The 10,591-nt window shown below is 36.9% G+C and overlaps 2 long non-coding RNA genes across 3 annotated transcripts; one reads left to right on the top strand and one right to left on the bottom strand.

The window, feature by feature from the left end:
* Window positions 1–3,444: 3,444 nt before the first annotated feature.
* On the top strand, window positions 3,445–7,540 carry LOC144978693 (uncharacterized). 2 transcript variants are annotated; one of them, XR_013646573.1, is made up of 3 exons: window positions 3,445–3,741; window positions 5,594–5,826; window positions 7,269–7,540. It is a non-coding gene; the product is annotated as an uncharacterized LOC144978693 (long non-coding RNA). The 2 variants fall into 2 exon arrangements; XR_013646574.1 differs by lacking the exon at window positions 3,445–3,741 and having other exon boundaries at window positions 5,345–5,826.
* On the bottom strand, window positions 6,178–7,659 carry LOC144978695 (uncharacterized). The gene is made up of 2 exons (XR_013646575.1): window positions 7,526–7,659; window positions 6,178–6,715 (listed from the first exon to the last, which is right to left on the bottom strand). It is a non-coding gene; the product is annotated as an uncharacterized LOC144978695 (long non-coding RNA).
* Between the last annotated feature and the right edge of the window lie 2,932 nt (window positions 7,660–10,591).

Here is a 10,591-nt window from a genome sequence, read left to right as displayed (position 1 = left end):
ATGGTGTTGATATGGTGTGTATATGTAGTATTAGGATATTTGTTGTTGACTTCTTGTTGCTAATACTGCGTGTATACGTGTTATGATTGATTGTAGACTTCGTTGTTTGCTGATATGGTGTGTGTACATATGTATTATGATAAATTGTTGGCTTCGTTGTTAATATGGTATGTAAATGTAGTATTGGATATGTTGTTGACTTCTTTGTTGCTAATATGGTGTGAATTTATATTATTAGAATATGTTGTTGATTGTATTTGTTGTTTGTTGCTAACATGGTGTTTATACGTATTATGATCGATTGTTGACTTCGTTGTTGCTAATATGGTGTGTGTACATATGTATTATGATTGATTTTTGACTTCGCTGTTGTTGCTAATATGGTTGTGTGTCGAATTCACATAAAACCAGATAACTTTCAAAACGGTGTTAATTATACGTATTTTTATAAAAAGTGTATTTTGTTTCTATCTATGTCTTTTTTTTTTAATATTTAAAATTCCTATTTTTTAAATTATTATTTTTACTTTAAACTCAATTTTTATTTTCGTGTAGTTATTTAGTACTGGAGTGTCGCGATTGATCACGATCGACGTGTACTTATTTGCAGGTCTGATAACCCAAATTGTTACGGTTTCATTGTTGTAATGGAAATACTCTCAAACGGACGCAACGCAAAATTGTCTCCATTACCACAATGTTAACACGAGCCCATAAAAGTGCGTCCGGTTATCAGACCTACAAATGTTTTACGTTGGTCAGAATTCATTCACCCAATTCGAATATCTATCATTATTCCTCTTTGCTTTGCATTTGGGGGGTGGGGGTGGAAGGTGTGGAGGGGGGGGGGGGGGTGATAGCAGCAAAATGTTCTGATTTTTATGTCCATATATTTTTACGATTTTATCAGATTTTATGATTCTTGTTTTTATCTTGATTAAAGAATTTATTTAAAGCTATAATAATGTTAGCTCAGTTTATACCAACGTGCATATATTTACAGGTCTGATTACCGAATGCAACTGGGTGTGGTTCCTGACCTCCCATAGTTGGCAGGGGGGTACATACTGTGTCTTCTATCCCCTTATATCTGTTTTCCAACATGATTTCTGTCTTTGTCTTGGAATAAGATTACTTGGTTTTGTCCTGGCCCTGGCTGGAGTCCTAGCTGGGAGGAAAACAGTCAAATGCATGTTTTGGGAGATGTTATTTTTTTCCTTGTAAATCATCTCTCTGTTATGTATTATTAAATTTATTATTTTGAATTTATAATGTAAGCATTTGAGTGTATTCCTCTTTGTTGGATTTTGTGCATGTGTCCGGATGAGACTTATAGGTGATCTCAAACTAAGTACATTGGTGGTATGCTCTTGGAATCTACATCTGATCCCTATTTGTTCCCAGTTCCCCTATGTCTTACTTTTTCTTGGGTGCTTTAATTGTTATTCTAGAACTTTTTACTATCCCATTTTCTTCCTTTTTACTGGCGCTGATATAACCTAATTGTGTTGCAAGCGCCGTAAAACCCTTAAAAACAAAACCAAAACCGAATGCAATTATGGCCTTGATTTAATGGACAATATTTCCGTTGGTTTGAGAGTATTTCCATTACAACGTTGGGACCATAACAATTTGGGTTATCAGACTTGCAAATAAGTGCACGTCAGTTTATACCAATTATGTCTGATATATGATTTTAAAATGATTTCTTGTAAAGCAGTAACTGTTGGTAGCTAACGTTAATTGAAAAAAAAAAAAACACACGAGAGTTTTTATAGTGTGTGACAGGGTAAAAAGAATAGGAGCTAGGATGAGAGACGCATGCGCACAACCAACATGACGTTCTCTCTCTAATAACTTTTCCGCCGGTGACGTCACAGACTATGGGTGACGTCCAATCAAGGGGCGCTACTCTTCCGCTAATCTCATTCCCTATATAATTCTATTTATACTTATAGAGTTATCGGATAAGATACTGTACGTAACACCACATGACCAATGTGTAAAACCAAGAGATCGATTCGCGTGCCAACTTGCCAGATATCTCTCGAATGTTGTTTTTTGAATTTGCCATTAATTAACCAAAGGATTTTTGACCCATCAATGCACGTGATTTTGTCATACACACTCGAGTTCGCTCGGACAATTATATATATATATAGATATATATATATATATATATATATATATATATATATATATATATATATACATACATACATAGAGAGGGGAGAGAGAGAGAGAGAGAGAGAGAGAGAGAGAGAGAGAGAGAGAGAGAGAGAGAGAGAGAGAGAGAGAGAGAAAGAGAGAGAGAGAGAGGGGGGGGGGGGAAAGATATATACAACATATGGAAGGAGGAGACCCGATCGAAACAAAATTTCAAGGTCAAACTCGATGCTGGAGACCCCGAACTTCAGTTATCAAATTGAAGTCGAAAATATGATCCTGTCAAATCGGCGTGTTAGACAGACTGACATTGCAAAAGAAGGTGGAACTTCATAGAATGGATACACTACATCACAACAATGATCCTTGGATACAGGAAAGTGTCTTCTTCTTCTTCTTCTTCTTCTTCTTCTTCTTCTTCTTCTTCTTCTTCTTCTTCTTCTTCTTCTTCTTCTTCTTCTTCGTTCCTCTGATGGACATCTATGGCTGCAGTCCGATATCTGCTATGAAGTCTGTGGTCCGCTTTAGGTCCTCAGCCTCACCATAGAGCTTTGTGTTGAGTGTTGTAGGGGTGACCCAGTGGGTCGAACGTTGTATAGTGGGCAATCCATAAGCACATGTAAAGTGGTTTCATGGTCGGTTCCACAAGGGCAAAGTGTCTTACATGTGGGTTCCACTTATGTTGACACGTAACACGAAAGAGCAACGAAAAAAAAACACTTTTCTCCAAACTAGTGAAAAGGTATGAAGACAAAAGTGGTGCCTTTATTCAGCAAATAATCACTGGAGAAAAGTCATGGGCCCACCGTTCTTACCCAGAGAGCAAGCGCCAGTCAATGGAATACTACATGAACTCTCCTTATCTAAAAAATAAAAAATTCAAAGTTTTGACGTCGGCTCACAATTTTCTGTGACTTTGAAGGCCTTGTTCATATCGAATTTTTAGAACAGGTCGAAACCGGGAATTCCGATCAATGTGTTGCCATGCTGGAAAAACTGAGAGCCCGGCTGAAAAGAGTGCGACCCCAGAAAAATGCGATATTGCCACACGATAACGCTCGACCCCACACGAGTCAACAGACTCAAACAGCATTGAGTAAAATAGATTTCTCCACCTGGCCACATCCACCCTACAGTCCTGACCTAACACCTTCAGACTTCTTCTAATGCCCTAAATTGAAGGAATATCTCAAAGGAAGTCACTATAAACGGGTAGTGCAGGGGGAATTAACCGCGCCTCTTGACCTTGACCCCCTTTTGACGACGGTCATGACACGGATTCGGTCATTCATGTTGGTTTCTTTCTATATCTTACACTATCACGATGGCAGTCAGCGAGCTCCCTGAGGATATTTCTCAAAATTATTTACTATATTTGACATCCTGGCAAAAAAACACGAGAGGAAGCTTTTTGCCTATAAAAGTATGTTAAAATATTTAAAAAGGAGAACGAAATTTTTGATGTTTTTGCTTCTGTTTATCGAAGCCAACCGAAGAGCGAGAAGTGAGAAGCCCCACGACGTGAGTTTTGAGGGAAAAGAAGGCAGTGGATGCCTACTGCTCATACAAAGCAGGGTAAGTGTTCAATTTTAGCTGAGTTTCATTTTTAAAACTACTGTTTAAAGTTACAATCGATTTCTATTTTTCTATGCATCGTCCTCTTCTGCAATGTGTAAATTATCACGACGCTAGACAAGTCATCTCATCGGTCAGTCAGTCATGTGGGTTGTGAAACGATTAATTTCAATGAAATGTTAAATGTTAGGTGACGTATATCTTTTTCATCTTGGTCTTCATGAATTCAGTTTTGTAGAAAGCGTTACTACATAAAAAAGTGGTGGGGATGGGAGTTAAGCGAACGTAAGTAAAGGGAGAACAAAAGAGTTGTACTGTCATGTGTAGGCGAGTTAGAGTTGTGTTTTATGTGTGCCCCCTGTTGTTTGCATTGGCTCAGTAGAGCATCCGCTCAATCCGTTTATTTAAAAAATATCTATATATCTTGTTTTATTGATAGAAATAAACAAACTTAAGTGCCCTTATTAATTTTTTTAAATCACCGGTATACGATTATCAGAATTACTAGTACTAAGTTCATGATGACAATGATCACTAAAGTCTATTTATTTTACAAATTTAATCTAATTTTAATTTGCATCACATTAAGTTGCCTCTCTCAGTTTATGAGTGCCAAAATGATGGGAAAGTATTTCATTTTTACATCGATTCCATAATTTCTTGCATTATTTAGTCTCACAAATATCTATTACTATTGTTATCATTCTTATTATGATCATATCATTATCATTATTATTATTTTTTTTTTATTAGCATCTTTAGTGTATCAATGACTATGATTTGATGCCCAGTTAAGGAATTTTAGTTTTCTCTAAAGTTCTTTCCACCATAATTTTTCAACTGCTTCTCTAGGCAGTTGGCCCTAAATAAATATCATTTCAGTCTTTCTGAGTTAATCATTTCAGGGATTTGGTACAGAGAACTTTAATTAGATTAAGAAATGAAAGAAAAAAAAGGAAACATGCTTTTTATTATATTTATATTTATAAAACGCAAACATAAAATTTGTGGACTGGGCCATCAGGCAAAATATGATGCTTTAGAGTTAGAGACCAATTATTATTTATGCTATTTCAAGGGAATCAATTACTAAGTCAGTTGAGCTATGCGGGAAATTAAAATAGTAATATTTGTGACTCACCGCCTGAGAAAATATGTTGGGAGTGCGTTTGTAGATGCAAAGAATTGAATTTATTTACAAAAATTTTGTTAAAAATTATTGGCGCAGCATCCACTAAACGTGCTCAAAGCGCTTTACAATGGGTTCTGGGCCAACAGCAACAATTAACATTTAGGACAGGTCATGACGCCTGTTAGGCAATATTACATTTTTTGTTTCGGACAGAGACACCCTGTTAACGGCCAGGTAATCATTTTTCACCTGAGTACGGTGAGAGAATGTGAGTAACAAGCCTTTTCCAAGGACTCAACTATGCGCTGAGTGAGGCTCGAACCCAGGACCTTCCAATCCAAAAGCGAGTGTCATACCACAAGACCACATAGCCGCACGAAAAAATATGAGACTTGGATTAGATTAATTTTTAATTGCGGAGAGTGAATGTAGTTATTGATTTATTGTAGAGTAATTATCTAAATTTTAAATATTTTTGATTATTTTAACTTTAAATTCACTTTCTAGCATCATTTTACCTCGAATACCCTTTGTCAAGTGTGATCCATTAGCTCGATTTGGCATAATATTTTTTAATTCAACTTAAAAAGGGGGTTAGCCATCCTATACACCATTTTAAAAATAATATGACTCATCATCTAAATATGTGATATAATTTTCATTCCGAGCAGGTTTTACAAACAAGTGTTGTTTTCATTTGTTTTTAAATTTTACTTGCAGCATATCTGGTGAATGTTCCCATGTTGTTGCAGTAATCCTTACACTGAAGAATTGGCTGCAAGCTGGATTACAAGATATACCTACAGATCCAAGCTGCACACAAGCCTTCCACAACAATGGAGTAAACCTTGTGGCCCAAGAACTGATCCCGAGCCCATTACCTCCATGGTTATTCCCAAACCATGTAGGAATGTAAAGCTGCGACCAGTCATGGCAGCTATTGAGAACAGCAGGTAATATAATGCATTCAAATCATTGGGACAAAACAATCTGCATTGTTACAAGGGTAGATTGTTTGATTTTAGGGGATTTACAGCACTTGCGACACGATTAAATCATTTGAGTGCCAGATGATACGGGAGAAGTTGTAGATCTGAAGTTGAAAGTATCAAAGGAAAAGCAAGACAAAGCGATATGGTTCGAAGGGGGAACAGAAGATCCCATGAACAATATACTGATGTGCCTACTTTGGCATTGTTAAAAGGCTTATAGTCTGGATTCAATAGACTTTGATTTTTTAAGGCCTTGGGCCTGTTTGTCTTTATCTCTATACCATCAAGAAAAACTAGTGTGTCCGGAAAATCTTTTAAAAATTGTTGTAGCATGTTATTCTTAATGGTGTCACGATCGGGCCATACTGGCAAACTGTCAAGCCTGAAATACAAGTAATTGATCCATGCCCTAAATAGACATCCTGCACCATTTCTTGATATTTTAAATAAATTGGCAAGATGCAAGAAAGTGTAATTTTGACGCAATTTCATCATAACAAGTAAAAATTGATCTATAATGGGCAAGCAACATGTTGCTTTCATTTGTGTTGATATGGTAAATTACAAAGATGAATATTTTTACAAAATCTTCATACACGAAACCAGTGTAACTCTTTACAGCTTCTTTCGGTCCGTGATGGTGCAGGTGTTCAATGGTCAGTGAGTGACTGCATTTATCTGCGTCCGTTTTGGTTTTTTTTTGACAACAGCAGCCTCTTAAGTTCCTCTCCTTTTAATAATTCTTGGGCGTGAAGTCTCTTAGACTCCTTCAGTTGTTGCTTAAGCAAAAAGACTTCTTCTTTCAGTGATAAGTTCTCTGCAACCACTGCTAACAGTGTCATGTTAGAATCTGAAATAAAATGAAATTATTTTTGCAATTAGTTGTCCAGCAGAGACTAAATCAACAAACTGTAATTAATCTGGGTAAGAATATTGAATCTATTGAGACCACCCACTTTTACTTTTACCCACTTACAATGTCTGGAATTGCATTAACAGTACTATCCAGTTAGAAGTTTGTTTTTTCTCTGTCATAGGTATTCTATGTATGAACAGTGTTTTATTTATGTCCAGCTACATAGAGACTGGTAGCCTGCATATCTAATGCCCAACATTTTGGATATGCAGATTAAGACTCTGACACCTGTACATCTATGCCTTTTTTAAAAAGGTAGATGCAAGTCAAGAGGAAGGGAATTGAAGAAAACATTTATGTTTCTATTCTAATGGGCCCGAGAAAAGTATTTTAAATAGAAATTGCTCAAGGCAGCAAGTTGTTTGACTCCAGACAATCTATGTTTTTTTTCAGGCGGTTAAAATAAATTTATCACATGTTCATAAAATCATTGATTTTTTAAAAATATTCTTATTCTTTTCATGCTTTCTTTTTTTTTATTTCCTAGGCTCCTCTCATTGGTGAGAAGACTGTGTCATCTGAAACTTCTATCAGTTGTTGGGATTTGGCACTTCCATGTCTGATAAATTTTGATCCTCCAGAGAGCGTGGTGAAATATAGTCATGAGTGGCAGGATGTATCTAATCAGCACTTCGGATGCCCAAAATCTTGAACATTCAACTGTTCAACAGGCTCACTGTGCTCTTTCCACATAGTAAAAATTATACAATTTGTCATTTCTTTTATGTGTTATTAAAGTCATACCTAAATTTGGAATAACCCTTTGTTCATTTTCCTTGTTATCCCTTAGTTCATTTTCTTTGTTTTCAGTCTCCCTGTTGACCACTTCAGTATCCATAGGTTCTGGTGCGGATCCATTTTCGGGATTGGTTGCTTCAAAATTAGTGTTCTTTCATGACCGTCTCTGAAAAAGAACAAAATGTAAACGTTTCTGACATTGATGTGTTTATGCACTTTATGGTCTTGTGGTAAGACTTTATCCACCAGGTGGGGGTACATTGAGTATGTAGACCAGACATGACGACAATAAGGCGCTATGACTATCTTGTAAGATTACCATCCAGGTAGTTTTATTTTATAAGTGTGGTTATGTGGTCTGGAGTAGGTCATACACCTTTGGACCAAAAGGTCTGGGTTCGCATCCGAGTGATGTAAAGTTGAGCCTTGGAAAGGCTCTTTACTCACATTTTCTCACCTTATGTGGGTGTAAAATGAGTAACTGGTCAACAGCGTTGTCACTGTCCAAAAAAAAAAGTGCAATATCGCCAAAGTGTCGTGTCTCATCCTACATGTTGAGTGTTGCTGTCGACCCCTTGTAAAGCGTTTTTGGCATGTTTAGTGGAGATTGCTGTTTATAAAAGATCCAGGTTTTTATTTATGATAAGAAAAAGTAAGTAAAGAGCTTTTTTCCAAGGACCCAACTTATTGCACAGACAGTCACAGAGGGACTCAAACAAGTCAGAATGTCATACCCCGAGATCTCAAAGCTAAACATAAGACAAGAAGCAAATAAATGCTAAATTTACTCCTTGGGTGGGGTTCCTGGCCTTCCATAGTGGGCAGGTACATACTGTGTCTTCTACTTCTATCCCCGTATATCTGTTTTCCAACTTGCATTCTGTCTTTGTCTTGGAATGAGATTACATACATACTTGGTTTTATCCTGGCTGGGAGGGAAACAGTCAAATGCATAGTTATTGTTTTGGGAGATGATATTTTTTTCCTTGTAAATCTTCTCTCTGTTAAAATAATCTGTTCTGTGCTTCTCTTTTTTTTTTTACATATAATTATGTGGTTCCGATAGCTCAGTTGGTAAAGCACTCGCTTTACATGCAAAGGGAACTGGTTCGATTCTGGACCCATGTCTCTTGTTCACACAGTGGTGGCTGGTCTGTTAGGCCTTGAGTCTTGAGGAAAGTACTTTGTGATAAACTAGCAGCATCCCACCAGAAGGATGACATGCACTGTAAAAACTGGAGTAATAAAATCTGGCTACATTGGTCCTATGGCTCTGAAAAAAAAAGACTACTTTTCCTTTTCTCAATTTTGGGGGTCGTGGAAATTTTATTTTTCAAACTGATCATCAAAATCAGACACGTTGATCAACACTCACTATCACCCTTGATAATTTCAAACAGTAAAGCAGGGTTCAACTCATTTACCTAAACCTGCTACTGCTATCTGATTTGTTGAATTCAGGAAACAAATGTCATTATTAATAAGAAAACACACTGAGAATTTAAAAACCCATAGCCACATGAGATAACGGTCAAAAACTCACCCTGATACCATTCCCTGATCAGAATCCCTCACCCTCAGAGGTTAAAGCCGACGTTTGCTTGGTGTTAATTTTGTTCTTGACTTTGGATATTGAGTTCCAATCGATAACTTGACTGAGCAAGTTCAGGATCGGGAATCTTTTAGTCGGCTCACCATCTTTGAAATGCTGCAATTTAAGTTGGAAAGATAAAATGAAATTATTTGATTTGACAGCATCAGTAAAACATGTATCTTCTCTTGTTTTCTTGTTATTATTAGAAGAATAACAACAGTAACATCTACTGTCAATGTCTCCCACACTATTATCACTGTACAGTGAATATAGCCTTCCACACCATTATAGTGAATATAGTCTCCAACACTATTATCACCGTACGGTGAATATAGCCTTCTAACCATTATATTGAATATAGTCTCCCACACTTTTATCACCGTACAGTGAATATAACCTTCCACACTATTCTCACCGTACGGTGAAAATCGTCCACCAAGATATTACCGTACGGTGAAAATAGTCTCCCACACACCGTCAGGCTATTATCACCGTACGGTAAATAAGAGATAAAGATCGTATCTACTTGTCTTAAACTGTACTAATAAATGAACGGCTCAAATAAAGTATTCTATAAGTCTCTAAGATCGTTCTACTTACTTCTACAATGTTGATTTTGATTAAGACTTAGACCAACTGGCCGGGATTCAAGACTCTAACTCTAAAAGTCAACGTGAAAAGTGAAAGAGAGAAATGATGTTTACCGAAAGAATCATAAAACAAACTCTGGCAAAAAAAAAATTTAAAAATCAATTTTAATATGATAATGATTGATATAAACTGTGTTGAATATCAACTTACCTTAGAACAAATGTAACGGTTCTTGTTGATCTTCGCTAAATTCAGCTGATTGTGAGGGCGAGCGCAAGCCCTGATCCATCGCTTGCATCGAGGTTTGTCGATCCACGGCTTGATAAAAGGAAAAAATCGTACGCCTCCCGATCTCTCCGGATATCAACTGTCGCTGTCACAAAGGCCCCATTGACAATTTTTACCCATATTTTCTTTAATTTAAAGAATTCTGCATCAGGCTTAGTCTAAGACTACACAGCCATTACTATTGTTTATAAACAACCACCTAGCCATGTCCGAATGCCATATCCGGGTCAGGGCTCTGAGGGTGTGTCACGAATCTCGTGTTTTGATTGGTTAAAAATCTACTGGTTAATTGAAGCTACAAAGACATGAAGGCCGCTGTCCGATATTGGTGTTGATGAAAAAGGACGTGAGTTTTTTATTGTTGACAGGATGCCTCAAATTCAAATGGTGTTGCGTTGGTAACTCTAGTGTTGGATGTGACGGCAACTATGACGAAAAAATAAAGTAAGCAATCTCTAGCCGAGATTTCAAGCTCTCTTTTGATATGTTATGAGTGAATGAATTATTCCTAAAAATGAGGGAGTTATTAGGCTTTTAACGAAATCGGGTCGAACGCCGAACCCGAACGCCGAACCCGAACGGATATAGCCTTCTCACGT

This window comes from Berghia stephanieae, chromosome 8, assembly GCF_034508935.2.
Source record: "Berghia stephanieae isolate SIO BIC M18660-M18661 chromosome 8, UCSD_Bste_1.3, whole genome shotgun sequence".
In the NCBI taxonomy this organism is placed as follows: Eukaryota; Metazoa; Mollusca; class Gastropoda; order Nudibranchia; family Aeolidiidae; genus Berghia; species Berghia stephanieae.
Note: the sequence above shows the minus strand (reverse complement) of the source record. Positions and strands in the feature narration are given on the sequence as shown.